This window comes from Anabrus simplex, chromosome 1, assembly GCF_040414725.1.
Source record: "Anabrus simplex isolate iqAnaSimp1 chromosome 1, ASM4041472v1, whole genome shotgun sequence".
Lineage (NCBI taxonomy): Eukaryota > Metazoa > Arthropoda > Insecta > Orthoptera > Tettigoniidae > Anabrus > Anabrus simplex.
The window spans coordinates 714,342,005-714,356,867 of NC_090265.1; the positions used below are offsets into that span (position 1 = coordinate 714,342,005).

The window sequence follows — 14,863 nt, forward strand, 5'->3', positions numbered from 1 at the left end:
AGATAGAGTCAATGGCCGACGGAGAGAGAGAGAGAAAGAGAGAACGTATGAACCCATTTGAATAGACCACGAAACACCACTGGATGTGGAAATTGATTAGGATCATTTCAAACCAGAGCTCACTATCACTTTTTTCTTTCAGACTCCATAATCTATATCCATCTTTAGTACCTGCCTCGTGTCCGCCTCCGTAGCATAACGGTTAGTGTTATGAGCTGCCGTCCTCGGAGGCCCAGGTTCGATTCCCGGTACTGCCAGAAATTTAAAAATGGCAGGAGGGCTGGTATGTGGTTGAAATGGCACGTGCAGCTCACCTCCATTGGGGGTGTGCCTGGAAAGAGCTGCACCATCTCGGTATGAGGATACAAATTTACTTACTACTACCTGCCCCGTACCCTATCATAACGCATGTCTGGCACCTTGGCTAAATGGTTAGCGTGCTGATCTTTGGTCACAGGGGTCCCGGGTTCGATTTCCGGCAGGGTCGGGAATTTTAACCATAATTGGTTAATTTCGCTGACATGGGGGCTGGACGTTTGTGTCGTCTTCATCATCATTTCATCCTCATCACGACACGCAGGTCATCTATGGGCATCAAATCCAAAGACCTGCATCTGGCGAGCCGAACATGTCCTCGGACACTCCCAGCAATAAAAGCCGTACACCATTTCATTTCATAATGCATGACTCTGCTCTGTGATCTAACTTCCTGCTGTCTGCTCTCACAGCCCATGCCTGACATCTAAATACTTTCAATCTGCCTATTTCTTCCTCATCCAACTTCCTATATATTTGGGTAACTGTTGTGGTGGTTACCCGAAGTGAAAGCACCCAGGTACCCATTACATTTGTTACAGATTGGGAAACCGATGTACACTCTGCACCCATAGTATCAGTGTCTGTGTATATTTGCAGTGAAGCATTTATTTCCCTTTACGAATATAAAAAAGTCTCCCCTCTAATGATGAAAATAAATCGTGGAACGTTGCTCGTGATTTAACGGTTAAGCTCTGTGAAGTTACTTAGGAAATGTACAACAGTGAAATCATGGGAAGTTACTTAGAAAAAGTAAAAATGTTAGAGGTACTCTTCAAAATGTTGCAGTGACACATTTCTTTTGGGTGACAAAATGTCTGTGGTGTGAGCTTTTGGGAACAAAAAGTCTGGAAATGGTTAGCCAAATTGTGTTCTTTTCCAAACAAATACAAATCAGTAAAAATTGACTCCTAAGAGAAAATTATATTTGCTACCTTCAATCAGTCACACTACTGATCTGTATTTAAGGCAGTTGTCCAGGTGACATATTCCCTATCTGTTGTTTTCCTAGCCTTTTCTTGAATGATTTCATTGAAATTGGATATTTATTTAACATTTCCCTTATTATGTTATTCCAATCCCTAACTCCCCTTCCTATAAACAAATATTTGCCCCAATTTGTCCTTGAATTCCAACTTTATCTTCATATTTTTATCTTTCCTACTTTTAAAGACACCACTCAAACTTATTCATCTACTAATGTCATTCCACGCTATCTCTCCACTGACAGCTCAGAACATATCACTTACATGTAATCATTTTCATTATGATCCCATATTGAAATTCAAACCACACCTGGGCGACTGGAGTGGGACATTGATGATGATGATGATGATGATGATGATGATGATGATGATTATTATTATTGAAATCAATATACAATGTTAAAATTACAAGTATTTATTTATACATCACCTATTCAATATTCTTTATGATTTGAATTTAATCCTTGTTACAAATTCTGTCTTTGAGACATGTTTTGCCTGTTTTTCGGGCATCATCAGCCATCATAGTGCCTCAAGGTTAGATCAGTGTGAAATTAACAAATTCTGAGCACTTTAAACAAAATTGTTACAATCATTTCTTTTTATGACAATATACTGAAAATCTTTTGAATAGAATGTCTAAACATCAAAGATGTCATTCCAACTTGGAGATATTTGGATAAAAGACTATTTTACCATGGAACACATTAAAACTTCTATTGAGAAAATCTGGTTAAAAGCCTCCTGTTCTAATGAGAATATGTAGAGGTCATTTAAGTTGTTTTCATCGCTAAGAAATGTGTATTTTTATATATTGAAGTCTTTGTAGCTGAATCACTTGAATATGTAAAAATATGCATTTCTTGATCATTTTGCAGTTGCTCACAATCTTGTAACTTATTTATTACCCTGTACAGAATAACATCATCTGCGAAAAGCCTTATCTCTGATTCCACTTCTTTATACTCATATTATTTATATATATAAGAAAACATAAAGGTCCAATAATGATGCCTTGAGGAATTCCTCTCTTAATTATTACAGGGTCAGGTAAAGCTTCACCTACTCTAATTCCCCGAGTTCTATTTTCTAGAAATATAGCACCTCATTCAGTCACTCTTTTGTCTAGTCCAATTGCACTCATTTTTGCCAGTAGTCTCCCATGATCTACCCTATCAAATGCCTTAGACAGGTCAATCGCAATACAGTCCATTTGACCTCCTGAATCCAAGATATCTGCTATATCTTTCTGGAATCCTACAAGTTGACCTTCAGTGAAATAACCTTTCCTAAATCCAAACTGCCTTCTATCGAACCAGTTATTAATTTCGCAAACATGTCTTATATAATCAGAAAGAATGCCTTCCCAAAGCTACCTGCAACGCATATCAAATTGACTGGCCTGTAATTTTCAACTTTATGTCTATCACCCTTTCCTTTGTACACAGGGGCTACTATAGCAACTCTCCATTCATTTGGTATAGATTCTTCATTCAAACAATAATCAGATAAGTACTTCAGATATGGTACGATATCCCAACCCATTGTCTTTAGTATCTCCCCAGAAATCTTACAATTCCAGCTGCTTTTCTAGTTTTTGACTTTTGTATCTTATTGCAAATGTCATTATTATCATAGGTAGACTTCAATACTTCTTTAGCATTAGTCACCTCCTCTATCTGGACATTATCCTTGTAACCAACAATCTTTACATACTGCTGACTGAATACTTCTGCCTTTTGAAGATCCTCACATACACAATCCCTTTGTTCATTAACGGTTCATGGTACCTTTCAGTACACTGCTAAGAAAGACTTTATGGTATTAATAAATAATGAAAAGACATTTTTTATAACACCAGAACATGTTTTTTTTCCCATTGGATTATTATCAGCTGGTTAACAAATGAATTAACAAGAGACATCCTAAAACATTACTCAGAACATATGATTCATAAAAGATGGTGTGTTGAAAAAAATCAAAGTTCATTAAAATATAGCGTGGTGATTTTAGAGAGTTCAACTTGTTGTGAGTCTTGATGCTAAATACACACCAAATATTGTTATTAGGCCTACAGATTGCAGTGTGACAATTTTAAAATCCACTTGTGTGAGTCTTAATATTAAATACACACTGTGTTGTTACATATGTAATAATGAAGTCACCCTGTTACATTCTCATTAAATTGTTGTTGTTCTATTGGTGAAATGGACTGATATGTGAGTTAATTATGGGAACTCATCCTTTATTTCATCTGTAGTAGACTCTTATTTAACACAGGACGGAGCTTATATGGTAGAGTTTCCAATATAGAAAAATCACTCGTTCTGTTGGACACCTGTTTTTTTAATGTCTGTAGGATTTCTCCGTCGTTTGGCCCCTCTGAACGGGCTTTGTCCTATATCCACTATCACGTCGTGCTGACGCTAGACAATCTATTTGTTAGCCAGCTGATGATGGTCCACTAAGAACCAAAAGATTTTCTGGTGTTATAAAAAAATGTCTTTTCATTATTTATTAATGGTGTAAAGTCTTTCTTAACAGTGTATTGAAAGGTGGAAAAATATAATTTTCTCTTAGGAGTCAATTTCTTCACTTTCTAAGTCAATACGGAATTATCATGTGGTTCACTGTGTGTAAAACAAATACAATGAAAGGTTCTGTTTCTTGGGGAAGTCTTCATCTTTTCACTTTTAACTTGATCTTGAAGTTTTTCAGTTTGGTGAACACAGAAATCAAATTTATGAAAATACTATAACGTACCTGGAGAAGAAAACATTTTATTGTAAGAGATTATGAGGATGTTCTTATAGAACAAAACATAAAATGTTTTCTCTTCCAGGTTCTAGTGTTTTCAAAAATGTGTATTTTGTGTTTGACAGACTGAAAAATTTAAAGGTTTATAAAGCGATAAACTGCACTCTGCAGGCAACAACTGGGGATGTTGCTAGACTCACCCCATAATAATGTAGATCTTACCTTTCATGAAAGCAGTTGTTGAAAGTGCTCATCGTTCTCAATACAAATGCTGGAATGACATAAATATTTTCGAAACACTCATATCCCCACCTCTGAAATTTTATGTAGGCCTATCAGTTGTCTGATTTCATTCTTCAGCACTTCAATAGTATGTAGACTGTTCTTGAAACTAGACAAGATCATACTGGACAAAGGATGTACATTCTGTTTTAACAGACAATGAAAACTTAAGCATGAATATTCTGTGTACGTGTTAACAGTGACATATGCAGAATGTCAAGGGGGGGGGTTCATTTTTTAAGACTGGTTATTCAAATTCAATTTACTGGTACTACTATGATGACGGTAATACTAGGTGTCAAACACACTAATAAATGTATTAAACATATTAAATTGTTTGAATTAATGAAAGTATGAAACTCACTGAAGACTATAAAGACAGCATAATCTTGAACACACACTCTGTGAAGATTTCTTATATGATGCTCCATTCCACTTTATTATTTATTATTATTTACATAGTTTACGCCCACATTGGAGCACTTAAATCAAACCCAAATACATTTACGTTAACAAAGAATTAACTGAAGATTTAGCTTGCATGATCTTCCTTTCCCAAAACCTCTTCATTCTGGCTGACCTGGCTGCCCTTTCTTCATCAGATATGACATATTGTTTGTGTTGTACAGTTTTTAATGACAATCTTATTTGTTTGTTCTTGAGAACCCTTTTTTCTTCTCTATTTTCAATTTGCTTCATTGCAATATTCAGCTCTTCTAAATCATTCTGAACTTCTTTAAACCAATTATTTTTTGTTTTACTTTTCCAAAAGTAATTAAATAGTTGTTTTATTATCCTATTATCATTTAATCTAGAAAGATGACAGAAAAAGGCAATTCTTATTTTTCTCATCGTATCTATTATAGATTCACTTTCCCTATAAAACACTACATTAGGCAATAATCTCCATTGTCCATCCACCTGATGTTTTTTATTAATGATTGTTCTGAGTATCCTTCTGTCAACCTTTTGCAGTGTATCAGTTGTTGCTTTGGTGTTCAATTTAAACGGTGTTTTACAAGCATAAGTCGCTTCAGGTTTAATGACGGAACAGTAATGTTGAAGTTTAGCATTTATTGAAAGAGATTTTTTCTTGTACGTTGACCATGTAATTCGTTGTGCTTTTTTAACTTAAATGTTCTACTTTCTATTGATGATTTTTCATTGGTGTTCCAAGTTATAATTTCACCAAGATATTTAAACTTATTCACAATTTTAATTTGTTTGGTATTGGCTAAGGTAATGGTTGGTGCTGTAACAGGGAAGGTTGGCATTATTTCTGTTTTTTCATATGAAATTTGCAATCCAACTTTTCTTGCTATGTTATCAAGTTCTTCTATTTGCAATTTAGCTTCTTCCATATCATTAGCAAGTAGTCCAAGATCATCAGCGAATGCTAAACAATTGAGTCTTATTTTTCTGCCAATCTTGATGTTAGGTTGACACATCTCATTCCATTCCCGCATGATTTTTTCCAACACACAATTAAACAATAATGGTGAGAGTCCATCTCCCTGCCAAAGTCCAGTATTAATGTCAAATGGCTTTGAGAGTTCATTTCTAAATCTGACTTTAGATTCAGTGTTCTTAAGGGTAATTCCAATAAGGCGAATAAGTTTTGGATGTAAACCAAATTCTTTTAGGATATTCAATAATGACTCACGATGGATACTATCATATGCCTTTTTAAAATCAACAAAAGTGATAACTAACTTTTTGTTTCTAACCCTATGATGCTTCATAATCCACTTTAAACTGATAATTTGATCTGGACAACTTCTCCCTGGACAAAAGCCTCCTTGGTATTCTCGAAGTTCACAGTCAAGTTCTTCTTGAATTCTCATGTATAATAACTTTGAAAATTTTTTGTAAGTGATATCCAGCAATGATATCCCCCAATAATTGTTGGGATCTAATCTATCACCTTTTTTATGTAAAGGGTGTATTATCGCCATATTCCACTCTTCGGGCATTTTTTCAGTATTCCAAATGTCTATGAGGTATTTATGTAAATTCTGAATGGTTTGTGTATTAGCATTCTTCCATATTTCTGCAGTTAGTTGATTCTCCCCTGAAGCTTTGTAATTTTTAAGTGTATCGATGGCTTTCAACACTTCATTGTAATCTGGTGGTATAACCTTTCCTGTTGGTGTTTTATTTTTTGAATGAAGGTCATACTCTAGGTATTGTGTTGGTTCTTCGCTATTAAGTAATTCTTGAAAGTATTGAGCTAAAATTTCTGCATTCTCTTCGTTACTATGTGCCAGTTTTCCATTTGTATTTCTCATCATAAGTGTTGGTGGAGTATAGTTTGATTGGTATTGTCGAAACGTTTTATAAAAATCCCTCGGCTTATGTTGTATGAATGCTTCATCTATGGCGTTTAATGATTCTTTGTGATAATTTCTCTTAACCCTTCTGATTTCTTTGGCTGTTTGTTTTTTAGCATTATTTAGTTCTTCACGGGACTTTTCTGTTCTCTTTTGTTGATCATTCAACCATGCTTTGTGCCTGTTTTGAATCGCTGTGTCATACTCCACATTCCACCAAGCATGTTTCTTTCGTTTTTTAACAGGAGCAATTTCTTAAGCTATGGTTTTTAATTTTTCAATTACCATCCCCAAATTGTTGCTTAGAGGAGTTTTAGACCTTTCAAAATACAGTTTATTATTAATTAAATAACTAGGGTCATACTTCTTCCTCCTATTGGATTTGGATATTTTGTTCTTCTTTTTTGGCATTAATTTTATTTTAATCTTGGAAATATAGTGATCTGAATCTATGTCTACCCCACGGAGTACTTTCACATTATAAATTTCTTTGTGATAATTCTTGTCCATGGCCACATGGTCAATCTTGAACTCCCCCAATTTAGTATTAGGGCATTTCCAAGTCATTAGTTTGTGTGGTCTTCTTTTAAACCTTGTAGATTCCAAAATTAATCCATGATCTATACAAAGATCAATTAATCTTTGACCATTTTTATTTGTAAATTTATTTTGTTGAATATAACAGTTTACAAAAAAAAAGGTTGTATTTCATAATAATGATACAATAAGGAAAAGGAGAATTAACTTCTATGGCCACATCCTAAGAATGGACCCAAAAAGGATAACTAAAATAATCTTCGACTATTTCCGTAATAAGAAAACCAAGCTGAACTGGTTTAAGGAAACTGAGAAGGACCTACGAGAGTTCCCAATTACAGAAGAGATGCTTGTAGATGGATCTGCAAAGAAATAACTAAAGATAAAGTAAAGAGGTTTCATTACAGGGTGAAGCCCAAACGACTTTACAGAATTTCTGAAGAAGAGAGGAAGGCAAGATCTGAAAGGATGAAAAAGTACTGGGAGGACAGTAAAACATGACTCACTAACCATTGATAGATCTATCATACCCCAAAGAGGATGAAACGGACAAGAAGAAGATGATATAGATGTTGATTCCCATAGGGAAAAGCTGGAAAATTTATAATGTCCAATAACAGATCATTTATATTGGTATTTCATAATGATGTCGACTGCCGATGAGTGTCAATTTTATTTTATTGCAAGATAGCTTTGACCTTAGTCAACACAATTCTTGTAATTAAAACACTTTAAGAAATTATTGTAAAAAAATCAGTACATTTTTTATCCTACATTAGGCTTATTCAGCCACATATTAAAATACAATTAATGGACAAAATGGTGAGAAAAACAAATGATACAAATAAAACTTACTGTTTTTAAAAATAAAGAACTGGCATAATAAATGGTCGTCCTGATGTGAGAAATCCATTAGTTTTGTAACAAACCATCCTTGGAATATCTTCTTAAAATGTTGAAGAACAATCTTGTTTGAGAAATTTTTTCCTACATCTGAATGAGAGAAAAAATCCTGAGTAATTAAATATATGCAGTACACACCCAGTGGAGAATACAATTATTAAAAACAAGCTTGCACTTGGAGTCAGCATGGAAAATGATTTTCTAGATGAAGTTAATGACTGGTATGATATTCCAATAAAAATTTGTTGTTCACGTGTTGATTGAAGGAATCGTGAAGATAAACAGGTGCTTACTACAGTGGAAACTGCCAAACCTGCTGACTCCAAGCGCAAGCTTGTTTTACATAATTATATTCTCCGTTAAGTACGTTACTGCATATCTTCAATTAATAAGTGAGTTTTCCTTGATTCCAAACCAAATCAAACCCCATGGCGCAACAGCCCCAAAGGTCCAGGGCCTACCAAGCAACTGCTGCTCTGGCCAAAAGCCTGCAGATTATGGGGCGTCCTGAGGTCAGCATGACGAATCCTTACGGCTGTTATTCTTGGTCTTCTAGACCGGGTTTCTCCGATTCAGAGGTAGGAAAACAATTTCTTAAAAATGATGGTTCTTCAACATTTTAAGATATTCCGAGTGATAGTTTTCTAAGAATATTGTCCAAACATATGTTGTTGTTTTTTTTTTTTTTTTTACAAAACTGACTATACCATTTTTAATAGACTTCTCACATCAAGATGAACATTTCTTTATTTTTTAAACAGTCTTATTTGTATCATTTGCTTTTCTCACAATTTTGTCTATTGATTGTATTTTAATGTGTGGCTGAAGAAGGCCTAATGAAGGCCAAACCAGGTACCAATTTTTTACAATAATTTCTTCAAGAACTCAATGAGGAACCTCTTGCAACAGAATATGAATTTTCCATAACACCCGACCTTAAGCCGTTAACTGTCTTAGGCTTTGTAGATGAGACCGTCATGATCGGCAAAGATAAACCTTCTGCCCTCAATCTTGCACAAGTGGCAATTCAAGGATTCAATGAGATTGGTTTGAATATTAATCTGTCCAAGTCAGTATGTATCAATATTGTTCAAGGTAAGATATCTCAACTAACGGAGGAGACGTCAAGAGTATCTCTCCGGGAGAATGGGAGTGAACTTTGAAAGTCTTATCACTAGAGATGGGAATTATAGGCACAAATAGGTTAGAATGCAAACGTATTTGAACAAGGCGCAAGTGTCATCTAGCTGCTCTACAGTTATGTCGGTTAGGAGTTCTGATAGTTCAGATCGCCAATATTTATACAAACCTCAGCGCAGAACTGTTGTGCGGGTATAAGACACTTGCTCTTTGGTTAAATACTTTTGCATTCTAACTTATTCATCCTTGTAATTCCCATCTCTAATTATCACATTCAGCTCTCAGGCTTCAATGATTAATCTATGAAACCAGTTAGATTCTCTGTCATCCTCACCTCTTTTGCAAACTAATCAAAAATTCTATATTCTAAATACCTCAATTTGTCAATTTTTTATTTACCAGTTCCAAACAATTCCCTCTGAGCAAATTCCTGTAAAATTCCTCGAAGATTCAGATAAAAATGATCAGATACACCTTGAAAGTAATCTTACAAGTTCCCGCTGATATGCCGGACACCATGCTATACAGTCCTAGGAAATTCAAGGGACTAGGGCTATTCCATTTGTGTTGGGAGGTTGTTCTTCAATGCATTAATGCCCTTAGAATAATAATGATTTCCAGAGATCCTTACATACTAAATACAAGGGAACCAAAAGAAGAAGGCCTCAACTGTTTGAAAAGGCTTCCTCTAATACCAGATGACAGCATATTGAATAGAAAGGATGGTGTTTTAGACCACGAAAATAAGAACCAAATTGAGAGAAGTTGAACTTGGCAAGTGGTGCCATTTTCCACAGAAAGGGAAAGGAGTTATGCTTTTTTGTCAACACCCTCGAGTCAATCAGTGAGTATAGTCACCTTCAAACATTATCTTGTAGCGAATGGCGTGACGCCTTGAAAATGACAGACAATGTAGCGGCTGAACGAGCTATTCCAAGAAGGACCATGGACACTAACCATTGTTGGCTCTGCCACAACGAGGTAGAAATTCTTGCTTGAATCCTCGATTACTGCTCGCATGGAGAAGCTCTACGAAATACTAGGCACCATAAAATACGATCTGCCATTCATCAAGCATTAAGGGACTCGGGCTTTACAGTCTTTGAGGATGTTCATGGTCTATATATTACAGAGAGCACCCATCAAATTGACATGATAGCCTTCAAAGATCACTGAAAGGGCTTTATAGTAGATCCAACGATCATATTCAAGACATCCAAAACACAACCCAATGAGGTACATGAGGAGATAGGAGTGGGGGTCACAAAAATGTATAGACAGAAAAACGACCTGGATTTAAGGGCTACAGCAGAGAAGGCGGGGCAATAAGGGCAATAATTACACATGTATTACAATTAAATAGAAGTTTGGTGTGATTATACAATTAATATTTGACTACACACTAACAAAGTTACAGACACTAGATAGAACTACACACACACATTCACTGAGTGAGACTGCCAGAATGACGAATGTGAGCAGCAAGAGGGTGGATCATACCTGTGTCCATGACCTTGGCAAAAAATATACCCCCACTCTCTGTATGAATCGGTTAGCCGCAATGAAGGACATTTTGTATTTCCACTAAGTATTTGTCTTAATAATTAACGAAATTAAAGGAAGGAATTAGCTGGAAAAAACAATAGGGATTGTACAAATTGCTTTTTTATAATTTCTAGTTCCAGGTGATTTTTTAAATAACTCTTAGGTTCATCAGTCTGTCAAAACTTTAAAAAAAGACAGGTGGCTAAAATGAAATTTTAAAAAAAATCTCCATAAAGTGGGTGTGACTGCCCCCCCTCCCCTAATTGCTGCTACTGTGAGGAAATTAAAACAACATATGAACCAACCGTCCCATGCTATCAACAAGAATACCAGCTGGATGATGTTGAAGTCATCAGATGAATGGTTGGCACTAGAGGAACCATTCCTCTCTTTTTTGTCCAGTTCTGCAAATCATTTAACCTCAATCAGACATTAATAACAAAAATTGCAGTGACTGCCTTGAAATATTCCGTCAAAATCCTGAAGAACCGTATCTCCCAAACTTTTTAATGCAACAACATAAAGTATGTCAAAGGTGCTAACCAACTCACAATTACTTTTAATATTCATCTAGTCTTTTTGTGTACTTTGTCCTCAGAGTCAATCTCCAGTTGGGGAAAGTTGAAATAAACAAAATAAAAATACAAGAATTGTACTGCCTAAGGTAGACAATTTTATCTTTTCTTTTTTCAAGGGAATGTTATATGTTATATTACTGTCAATACAGAACATTATGAATGTGAAATCTGTAAACTATAAACCAGTAACATGATCATTGAATATTGACAAGAATTTGTGTTCTATTTTCAGCACTCAAAGGTACAAGAGTTTAAAATGCAGAAGTTTCATTTTTTCATTGTTAGTGTCATTATTAGGCTACTATTATATTTGGTTGCAGGTGTTACTCTGATTGTTAGAAAAACATAAAAACTATCGATTAATATTTATTGCGAGGATTGGGGCAAAAGTCATGGCAACTTTTTTTTTTCTTGTAGATATGTGAACGGATCACAAACCTATATGTGTCGTGTGGAAGTTCTGCAGATATAGTGTGTATGCAGAACAACACATGGCTCTGTGATAGGTGGTAGTAGCGCAGCGAGGGCTGTGAAATCAGTCATGCAAGATGGACGTAACCCGTGTTGAGCAGTGCACTTACATCAAAATAGCCGTTCTCCAAGGGAGAAATGCGATGGGATGTCACAGTGAATTAGTGCAAGCCCTTGGGAATTATGCCCTACCATACCATACAGTAGCACGGTGAGTAGGAAAGTTTCAGCAAGGACGTGTGTCAACCAGTGATGAGCAACATTCGGGACGACCTGTCATTGTGCGGACCGACGTGGCGCATGCCGTCATTGAGTAGCTCCTGGTTGAGGACAGACGATGGACGCTACTGGAGTTAGAGAGGGCAATTAGCATCGAGAAACGCACCGTCCGCAGGATATTGCATAATGAGCTGCAACTGCGCAAAATTGCATCGTGGTGGGTACCGCATGCACTGACGGAAGCGCAAAGGTGGGTGCGCTATGCAATATGCACGCTGGCAACAGTACGGCGATCAGTTCTTGTCACGAATAATTGCCATCGATGAATTTTGGGCCAGGGCATACGAACCAGAACTGAAATGTCAGTCCGCGGAGTGGCAACATGCTGGATCACCAAGGAGGCAGAAGGTCCGTCAGAATCCTTTCCCAGTCAAATTGATGGTGATCGTCGCGTATGACGTCAGGGGTGTCATTGTGTGCCACTTTGTTCCACATGGCAGAACAGTGACCACACAGTACTACAGGGACTTCCTGGTGCGACAGGTACGACGCAGCGTTCGGGAGAAACATCCGGATCTTGCGGACAGTGCAATCATTCTGCACGACAATGCAAAACCACATAAAGCAGAGTGTGTAGGGCAGCTACTGCGACATTGGGGATGGGAAGAATTGGAGCACCCACCGTACTTTCCCGATATTTCGCCCTGTGATTTTGATCTAATTCGAAAGATCAAGAAACTACTACGTTGTAGACAGTTTGCAACACGAGAGGACATTGCTAATGCTGTGCGCCAACAGGTGACCCAATTCGCACATGGTGTGGCAAATGCTGAGGTAGATGGTATTCAGCGCCTCCCACATCATTAATAATACCAATATAAATGGTCCGTTATTGGACATTATAAATTTTCCAGCTAACTCATTCTTGGTTGCCAGCGTTTCGCCCTCGTGTGCTAGGGTGGGCTCATCAGTTGGTACCTAGCACACCTACCAGTACTACACTTTATGTGTACTGTGTTGCCATTCTTTTGCACCAGGAAGGCCATATTGCTCTGTATACTACCGTAATAAATTAGTGTGTTACGATATTTCAGTGCTATTCATTGTCCACACACGTAGTTAACACCTTGTCGTTTCGTCTGTATATGTCACATTTTCCAACCGGACTGGTATCTTCAAGAAAAAAATACTAGCCAGCGTATTGGTAGGTGTGCTAGGTACCAACTGATGAGCCCACCCTAGCACACGAGGGCGAAACGCTGGCAACCAAGAATGAGTTAGCTGGAAAATTTATAATGTCCAATAACGGACCATTTATATTGGTATTATAAATTTACTCATTCAGGACAAATATTTCAGATTCCCTATGGGAATCAACATCTATATCATCCCACATCATTGGCAGCGTGTGGTGTCAGCAGCGGGGGACTACTTTGAGGGTCTTTAGGCCCAGGTTTGTCATGTCAACTTTATGTGTACTGTGTTGCCATTCTTTTGCACCAGGAAGGCCATATTGCTCTGTATACTACCGTAATAAATTAGTGTGTTACGATATTTCAGTGCTATTCATTGTCCACACACGTAGTTAACACCTTGTCGTTTCGTCTGTATATGTCACATTTTCCAACCGGACTGGTATCTTCAAGAAAAAAATAGTTGCCATGACTTTTGCCCCAACCCTCGTATGTATTTTTTCTTTCATTTTCAGTTAAGAAAAGAGAAGTTCAAATGTTCATGCATATGTCACTGCATCTTGCTCCTCTTTCTTCCTTGTGACAAGTGCTCATCAGCCTCAGCTACATAGCCAGAAAAAGAACATGCATCATCCAGAAGGACAAGGTCATTGTATTCACAAGCGATGTGCAGGAGTATACGATTACAAATTCAGACCAAATAAAACACGTCACAGTAAAGAGTGCACAAACAGTCACATCACTACACAGTGTTACTCCCTCTGGCGGCAATGCAGGCATGTATTTGCATATATATAAGCGATCACGAAGGTGCCAAATGGCACCCTGTGATTGGTTGTCCCAAGCATCTTGCACCCTTTGATGCAATTCGGCAATGGTTCTTAGGCTCTGAAGAAAGCCTAAGTTCCCATTTCATCATGTCCCATAAGTGTTCAATTGGTGAAAGATGTGGTAATCTCGCTGACCAGGGCAATTGTTGTACACCACGTAGAGCTCGTTGCATCACAGCAGCTGTATGTGGACGTGCACTGTCCTGCTGGAAAAGCACATCACCTTCCTGTCGAAGTAATGGCAGTAACACAGGGACAAAAACCTGTGCCATGCAGCGGGCACTGGTTATGTTACCCTGCAAAAACACCGTGACCGCGAGTTGTAACTGATGGCACTCTACACCATGAAGCCTGGGGTGGGACCTGGGTGTCGTGGGTGGATGCACTCTGGAATAAGCCGCTTACCAGGTCTACGCCATATATGTGTACGTCCATCATTGTCATACAGACAGAAACTACTCTCATCACTGAAAACAACAGAGCACCAATATCCTCTCCAGTCGACTCTTTCACGACACCAGAGTAGCCGTGTTTGGCGGTGCCATGGTGTCAGTGGTAGCCTGGCCAGAGGCACGTGATCGTTATCATGCTGCAAGCAGATGGTTCCCAATGGTCCTTGGTGACAGAGCAGGTGTAACATGTGACCAGGTTTTGTTTCTGGATGATGTTCGGTCGACCACTGCTGCTTGCCCATTGCGTCGATCTTGATGTGCGCCTGTACTACGCAGATGTCCGGAGCCTGGTCGATGGGTCTGGGAATGTTCTACAGACCCCTGC

The 14,863-nt window shown here is 37.6% G+C and overlaps 1 protein-coding gene across 1 annotated transcript in view; it reads left to right on the top strand.

Annotated features, from left to right (window-relative positions):
* LOC136856761 (dynein intermediate chain 3, ciliary) overlaps positions 1–14,863 on the top strand; it is a 153,387-nt gene that overhangs the window by 23,309 nt on the left and 115,215 nt on the right. The gene's annotated exons all lie outside the window — the stretch shown is intronic.